This window comes from Mytilus californianus, unplaced genomic scaffold (genome assembly GCF_021869535.1).
Source record: "Mytilus californianus isolate M0D057914Y unplaced genomic scaffold, xbMytCali1.0.p SCAF_3, whole genome shotgun sequence".
Classification (NCBI taxonomy): domain Eukaryota; kingdom Metazoa; phylum Mollusca; class Bivalvia; order Mytilida; family Mytilidae; genus Mytilus; species Mytilus californianus.
In genome coordinates, this window is record NW_026262679.1 from 35,240,452 (window position 1) to 35,247,550 (window position 7,099).

Here is a 7,099-nt window from a genome sequence, read left to right on the forward strand (position 1 = left end):
TTTATTTGTTTGCAGCATTTCCTGAAATTGCAATAATTTATATCATATTTTTGTTAATTTTTTAACAATCGCAATAATAAGTGCACACAAAATTTCTGAATTTTTAGTAATCAATTGGACATCAAAACAGATTTACTTACTAATTCTCTAGCATTGTATGCTTTATTTGTTCTTGTGTGACTCTCCTACATTACTATTGAAATGGCAATCTACAATCTAATTACCATTTCTTCACATTAACATGACACTTATGCTGTCTTGTTTTTGAAATTTTATCACCCTGTACTGTAACCAAATCGTGGTATTTAAAGTACATAGAACAATAGTTGTAGAATATTAGAGCATGCCGCCAAATTGGCTACTACAGTTAGTATATAGTAGTCATAGTGTCATTGCTGTGAATAGAATGTCATTACAAATCTTTTTGATCAGTACTTTAATATGTTCACAGATCATCACTTATAAAAAGGATCAGATTTTGTTATGATTCATTTTTTTCATTGCTTTATATATCAGCTTAGGTCTAAACAGTACTTTTGTACAACTCTAATTATTACCTCATATCATGAATATCTCCATGTTTTTATGTATTACTATTTTTACAATGACATTTTACAGTACCAATTCTGCACTAGATGCACATTTTGACAAATAATAATCTTCAGTTTAATGCTCTCAAGGACAAAATAATTGTCAATCTAAAACAAAATACATTGAAGAGCTGATATAAATGAAAAGGACCAAAAGTGCAACCATGCCTAGAAAAGGAATCAAGGCTTAAAACCTAAAAGAAATACATTCCTTAATTTCATACAATTTCTTAGTTGTATCACTACAAATTTTATAAAATGGAGAGCCATTGGCATATTCTAAATTACAATTTGGATAAAATATATATGTATGCCTTTTATTCAGCTGTGGAAATTATGGTCAGAAAATAAAAAAAAACAATCAAGTATCATTAGTTCTATACTTTTACCATAAGTTCTATAGTTTAAACCCTGAGGGATATAGATGTTTTAATATCAACATTATGCATCCATGAAGCTCTTGATTTCACTATTTTTCATAGAGTTATGTCCCTTTAGGGATTGTTTGTAGTGCTGAGTTATTAGGCCCATCTTATATGCTGCATACTGTTTTTAGCTCACATGGCCTGAAGGGCCAAGTGAGCTTTTCTTACACTTGTCAACGTTGTCGTTGTCGTCGTTAACTTTTTACCATTTGAACTTCTTCAAGAGAACCACTGAATGGAATGAAACCAAACATGGCATGAATGTTCCTTATGAGGTGCTGACCAAGTGTTGTTACTTTGAAGCCAATCCATCATCCAAGATGGCCGCCAGCGGGGGACTTAGTTTAACATAGGACCCTATGGGAAATACATACAAATGTCTTCTTTTAGAGAACCACTGAATGGAATGAAACCAAACATGGCATGAATGTTCCTTATGAGGTGCTGACCGAGTGTTGTTACTTTGAAGCCAATCCATCATCCAATATGGCCGCCAGCGGGGGGACTTATTTTAACATAGGACCCTATGAGAAATACATACAAATGTCTTCTTTTAGAGAACCACTGAATGGAATGAAACCAAACATGGCATGAATGTTCCTTATGAGGTGCTGACTGAGTGTTGTTACTTTGAAGCCTATCCATAATCCAAGATGGCCGCCAGCGGGGGACTTAGTTTAACATGGGACCCTATGGGAAATACATACAAATGTCTTCTTTTAGAGAACCACTGAATGGAATGAAACCAAACATGGCATGAATGTTCCTTATGAGGTGCTGACTAAGTGTTGTTACTATGAAGCCGATCCATAATCCAAGATGGCCGCCAGCAGGGGACTTAGTTTAACATTGGACCCTATGGGAAATACAAACAAATGTCTTCTTTTAGAGAACCACTGAATGGAATGAAACCAAACATGGCATGAATGTTTCTTATGAGGTGCTGACAGAGTGTTGTTACTTTGAAGCTGATCCATAATCCAAGATGGCCGCCAGCAGGGGACTTAGTTTAACATGGGACCCTATGAGAAATACATACAAATGTCTTCTTTTAGAGAACCACTGAATGGAATGAAACCAAACATGGCATGAATGTTACTTATGTAGTGCTGAACGAGTGTTGTTACTTTGAAGCCGATCCATAATCCAAGATGGCCGCCAGCGGGGGACTTAGTTTAACATGGGACCCTATGGGAAATACATACAAACGTCTTCTTTTAGAGAACCACTGAATGGAATGAAACCAAACATGGCAAGAATGTTCCTTATGAGGTGCTGACCAAGTGTTGTTACTTTGAAGCTGATCCATCATCCAAGATGGCCGCCAGCGGGGGACTTAGTTTAACATAGGAGCCTATGGGAAATACATACAAATGTCTTCTTTTAGAGAACCACTGAATGCAATGAAACCAAACATGGCATGAATGTTCCTTATGAGGTGCTGACCAAGTGTTGTTACTATGAAGCCGATCCATAATCTAAGATGGCTGCCAGCGGAGGACTTAGTTTAACATAGGACCCTACGAGAAATACGTACAAATGTTTTCTTTTAGAGAACCATTGAATGGAATGAAACCAAACATGGCATGCATGTTCCTTTTAAGGTGCTGACCAAGTGTTGTTACTTTGAAGCTGATCCTTCATCCATGATGGCTGCCAGATGGGGACAATGTTTAACAAAGGACCCTATGGACAATACATACAAATGTCTTCTTTTAGAGAACCACATACTGAATTGATTGAAACCAAACATGGCATGAATGTTCCTTATGAGGTGCTGACTAAGTTTTGTTACTTTTAAGCTGATCCTTCATCCATGATGTCCGCCAATGGGGGGACTTCCTTTAACATAAGACCCTATGGGAAATACATACAAATGCTTCTTCTAGAGGTGCACTGAATGGAATGAAACCAAAACATGGCATAAATGTTTCTTATGAGGTGCTGATTAAGTGTTGCTACTTTGTTGCCGATTTACTGTTCAAGATGGCCACCAGGATTTTTTATTAAATTACAGGACCAATATTAAACCAAATTTGGCCTCGCTCATTATTAGGGTATCTGTTATGATTTTAATCTATTTTTACATGATTTCCAAAACCAAAGTAGAATCAGGTGAGCGACACAGGCTCTTGAGAGCCTCTAGTTAGGATTGGTCATCAAAATCCATATTGCCCATGGGAGGTCAATGATAAAAAATGTATGAATGAAAAGGAAGGTTGCATAATTATTGACACAGATTTTCTTTAATTCATATATAATTACCTTTTTGATGTTCTCTACATAGGAAAATCGGGAAAAATCAGTTATCAATTGGGGAAAATCAGTACTGTAATCGGGGGAAAATCACTTTCTGCCGTACTCGGTTACAGGCAGTGGTTACATTTGGCGCTGTGGTGGATAAGAGAGTTTAACTAGTGTTTGAAGTTGGATATTGTCATTATGGTAAAAGACTCTTGAGAAAAAGGAAGTGCAGCGGACCTAATAGATATATAACAGCCTCCATTAGTTGCGTTGGTTGACTTGTTAGTCTTGTATGTTTTTTTAATTTTGGTTAATTTATATGTTTCGGAGTTTAGTGTGACGTCCATTTTCGCTGAACTAGTATACATTATTGTTTAAGGGCCAGCTGGTGCAGGATTTTCTCGCTGTGTTGAAGACCCATTGGTGGCCTTGGGCTGTTTTCTGCTCTTTGGTCAGGTTGTTGTCTCTTTGACGCATTCCCCGTTTCCATTCTCAATTTTATTTGCTAGGTGTCTCTAGTTGGACACCTGGCTCATGTACAGAGGTGATTTTGGAAGGAAATCATACTCTACTGTTACACTATTTTAGCTGTTCAATGTGTTTAAAACAAATTGCTCAGAATGAACTCAAATAAGTTTGAGGTAAAGTCGACTAAAACAAGCTGAATTGATTTTGATACCCAGAAGCTGTTGGGACATCTGCAATACAATTCATAAAGAGATAAACAGATACAAAAAAAATAGTTAACAACTGTATGATTTTGGTTGTAGTTCTAACACTACAAACCTTAACAAAAAGTGTATTCGTAACACATTGTACCTTGTCGTCAATCTGTGTTTACATTATTATGTTGTAATTTTTAACACAATGTTTTGACCAGACATTGAGTTAAAAGTTATATGATACCAGAGTGTTTTATGTCTGTCTGCTATTTTGTCCTTATTTCTATTTTTAATTTTATGCCTTATACAGATTTCCTTGTATTCTATCACTTAGAGTTCAGAGAAAAATACAAATTAAAATGAATCATTTCCTTTTATTGTATTTATCAGAATTAATGGGAATAAATTTATACATGTATATCCAAATATAGTTATATCACGGAATACAAAACAGAAAATGTGGGAAGCAATCTAAACAGGAATATTTTGTTAACTAATTTTTAAAAACAAAAGAATTAAAAAAATGACTGACTTGTTTTATTTCTTCCTTTAAAGAACTAAATTCGAAATTAAAAAAAAAAAAAAAAATATGTCAGTATTAATGCTAATTGATGTTCATAGATCACTGAATCGAGGACAATATAATTCTGTCATATATGTCTGAAATTAGAACACAAAAAATAATTGCAGTGTAATCTCTAATACATAAGAGTCTTATTTTAAGATGATGGTAAATATCTTTAGACCATTGAATTTCAGTGTTGAAATTTAAACAGTACAAGGCACTAATTGAAGCAAGCTCCTGGGTTAAAATTTATTGCCAAGCTAATTACTATGATAGATATTAATATAGAAAAAAAATGAATTGATTGTCTATGAGACAACAATCCACAAAAAGGCAAAAGGACAAAACATTAACAACTACAGGTTACAGTACAACCTTCAACAATATGCAAAACCCCATAGTAAATAAAATAATCATAGATACTAAAGGCTTAAAATTGTATACGGCAGACATGTGTTTCGCCTACAAAAGACTCATCAGTGATGCTCTAATAAAAAAAGTTATAAAGAGCCCTGGATAAAAAATGTAAAAACAAAACAACGGAGGAAACTAACTGCCTGGTTTAAGCTAATTATATTAAATTAAAAGCAAGTTTGTCCAATAGGGAGACAAATTGTTTGCAGTATGGTCTCAATTTTTTAAAGTAATTGTTGGGTTTGATTGAGCCAATGATCTCCTTATATTATTCATTGGATAGTTTTACTGTGCATATATTCAAATAAAATTATTAAAACAACACTTTATAAATTTCATGTGTCCAAAGCACTTTTCTTGACTTGCCTTCATCAGGAAAGCTTAAAGCTGAATTTTTGAAAGCCAAGGAAAGGCTCAATTAGTTTGAGATAATTTCAAACTGCACCTTGAAGAATCTGTTAGCCAAATGGTATTGTGACAAGGCAAACCTTTTCAGATAGGCAACATTATATTTGTTGATGTGAATGTCCATTAGAAATTATGATAAGAAAGCAGTCGGCTTTAATTCTATACATATAAAGTATTTTTACAGGTATTATTAACCTCTGCCAGTGAAATGTGTCATATTCCTACTTTTTTTAATTAATATTCTGAAAAGAACTCTGTAACTGGTAATGCGGATGTTTGTTTTGACTTTTTGACATGCAACTCCTTCTTGACACAGACTTGAGTTACTTTCAACTGAACTTTTCATTAGGTTGGTGTTATATTGAATTTGACCAACAAGCGTGCATAACACTTTCCCTGTCAATAAAATATATATTAATACACTTTAAGAAAACAGTGATCTTTTATATATTTTTCACCAGTCAATAAACGTATTTGAACAATGTTATTGCTGACACTTTGTTTACATCGTAAAAACATTTTGTTTACATTTTAAAAATGGGTACTTATAAAGTTTGTTTGATTAAGTACTTGATTATGGGTCACTGCACCTCTCATTTTAGGATACAGGGGGGAAAGTTAGTTGATTTGGCAGACAAGAAGTTCAAAAGCCTAATCATGAAGATGCCACAGGGCTGTATTTTGTAATTTCATGACAATTATATGATAATGAATGATACAGATCTTTTACACATGGCATTTTTTCAACATCAGAATAATCAAATCAGATCTTTGATTTTAATTAGTCAGGTTTTTTGGCACAAGCTTCCTCAATTATTTGCCAGAGTACATTGTTAGTAACCAATGGTTCATTTGATATCACTAACGTGTGGATTTACACTGTGGTTGGTGACGATTGCCAAACTTATGAATAATCCTTTCAGCTTAATATGAATAATAGGAGATGTAGGTTTTACATCAATGAGACAGCTGTCCAACAACAAAATAACCAGAAGGAATCACGAGGTCAATATACAGTCCTCATTTTTAGACTGGTACAATAACAGTTCAATATGCCAAGGTCTGAATTGTCCAGACTTTTGAAAAACAATGAAAATATATAACATAAGCTGGTGTATACTAGCTTTTTTTGGTCTCCTTCCGTCATACCATTCATTTGTGTGTCTGTCTGTCTGTCATTTCCATCCAATGGACATTGGATACAACAACTCTTGTCAAAGTTTTGTTTGTTGCTATGGAAAGGAATTTTTTTTTTATTTAATCTGCAGCTTAATAATGTTGAGTTTGTAGCATGCAAACATTTTTAAAACTGTTGTGCAGCAATTTTCGTTTTGCTGATAGTTTGAAATATTAAAACACTCATTCTGAAAATATCCACTGTGATAGTGTTCACTGTAATGATGTCCATTGTGATAGTGTTTACTGTAATACTTTTCACTGTGATAGTGTCCACTGTGATAGTGTTCACTGAAATAGTGTCCACTGTGATTGTGTCCACCGTGATAGTGCCCACTGTGATAGTGTCCACTAATTGCGTCCACTGTGATAGTGTCCACTGTGATAGTGTTCACTGAAATAGTGTCCAGTGAAAAGTTTCCACTGTTATAGTGTTCACTGTGATAGTGTTTACTGTGATATCGTTCACTGTGATAGTGTCCACTGTATTAGTTTCCACTGTGATAGTGTTCACTGTGATATTGTCCACTGTAATAGTTTTCACTGTGATAGTGTTCACTGTGAAAGTGTTCAGTGTAAAATTCCACTGTGATAGTGTTCAGTGTAATAGTTTCC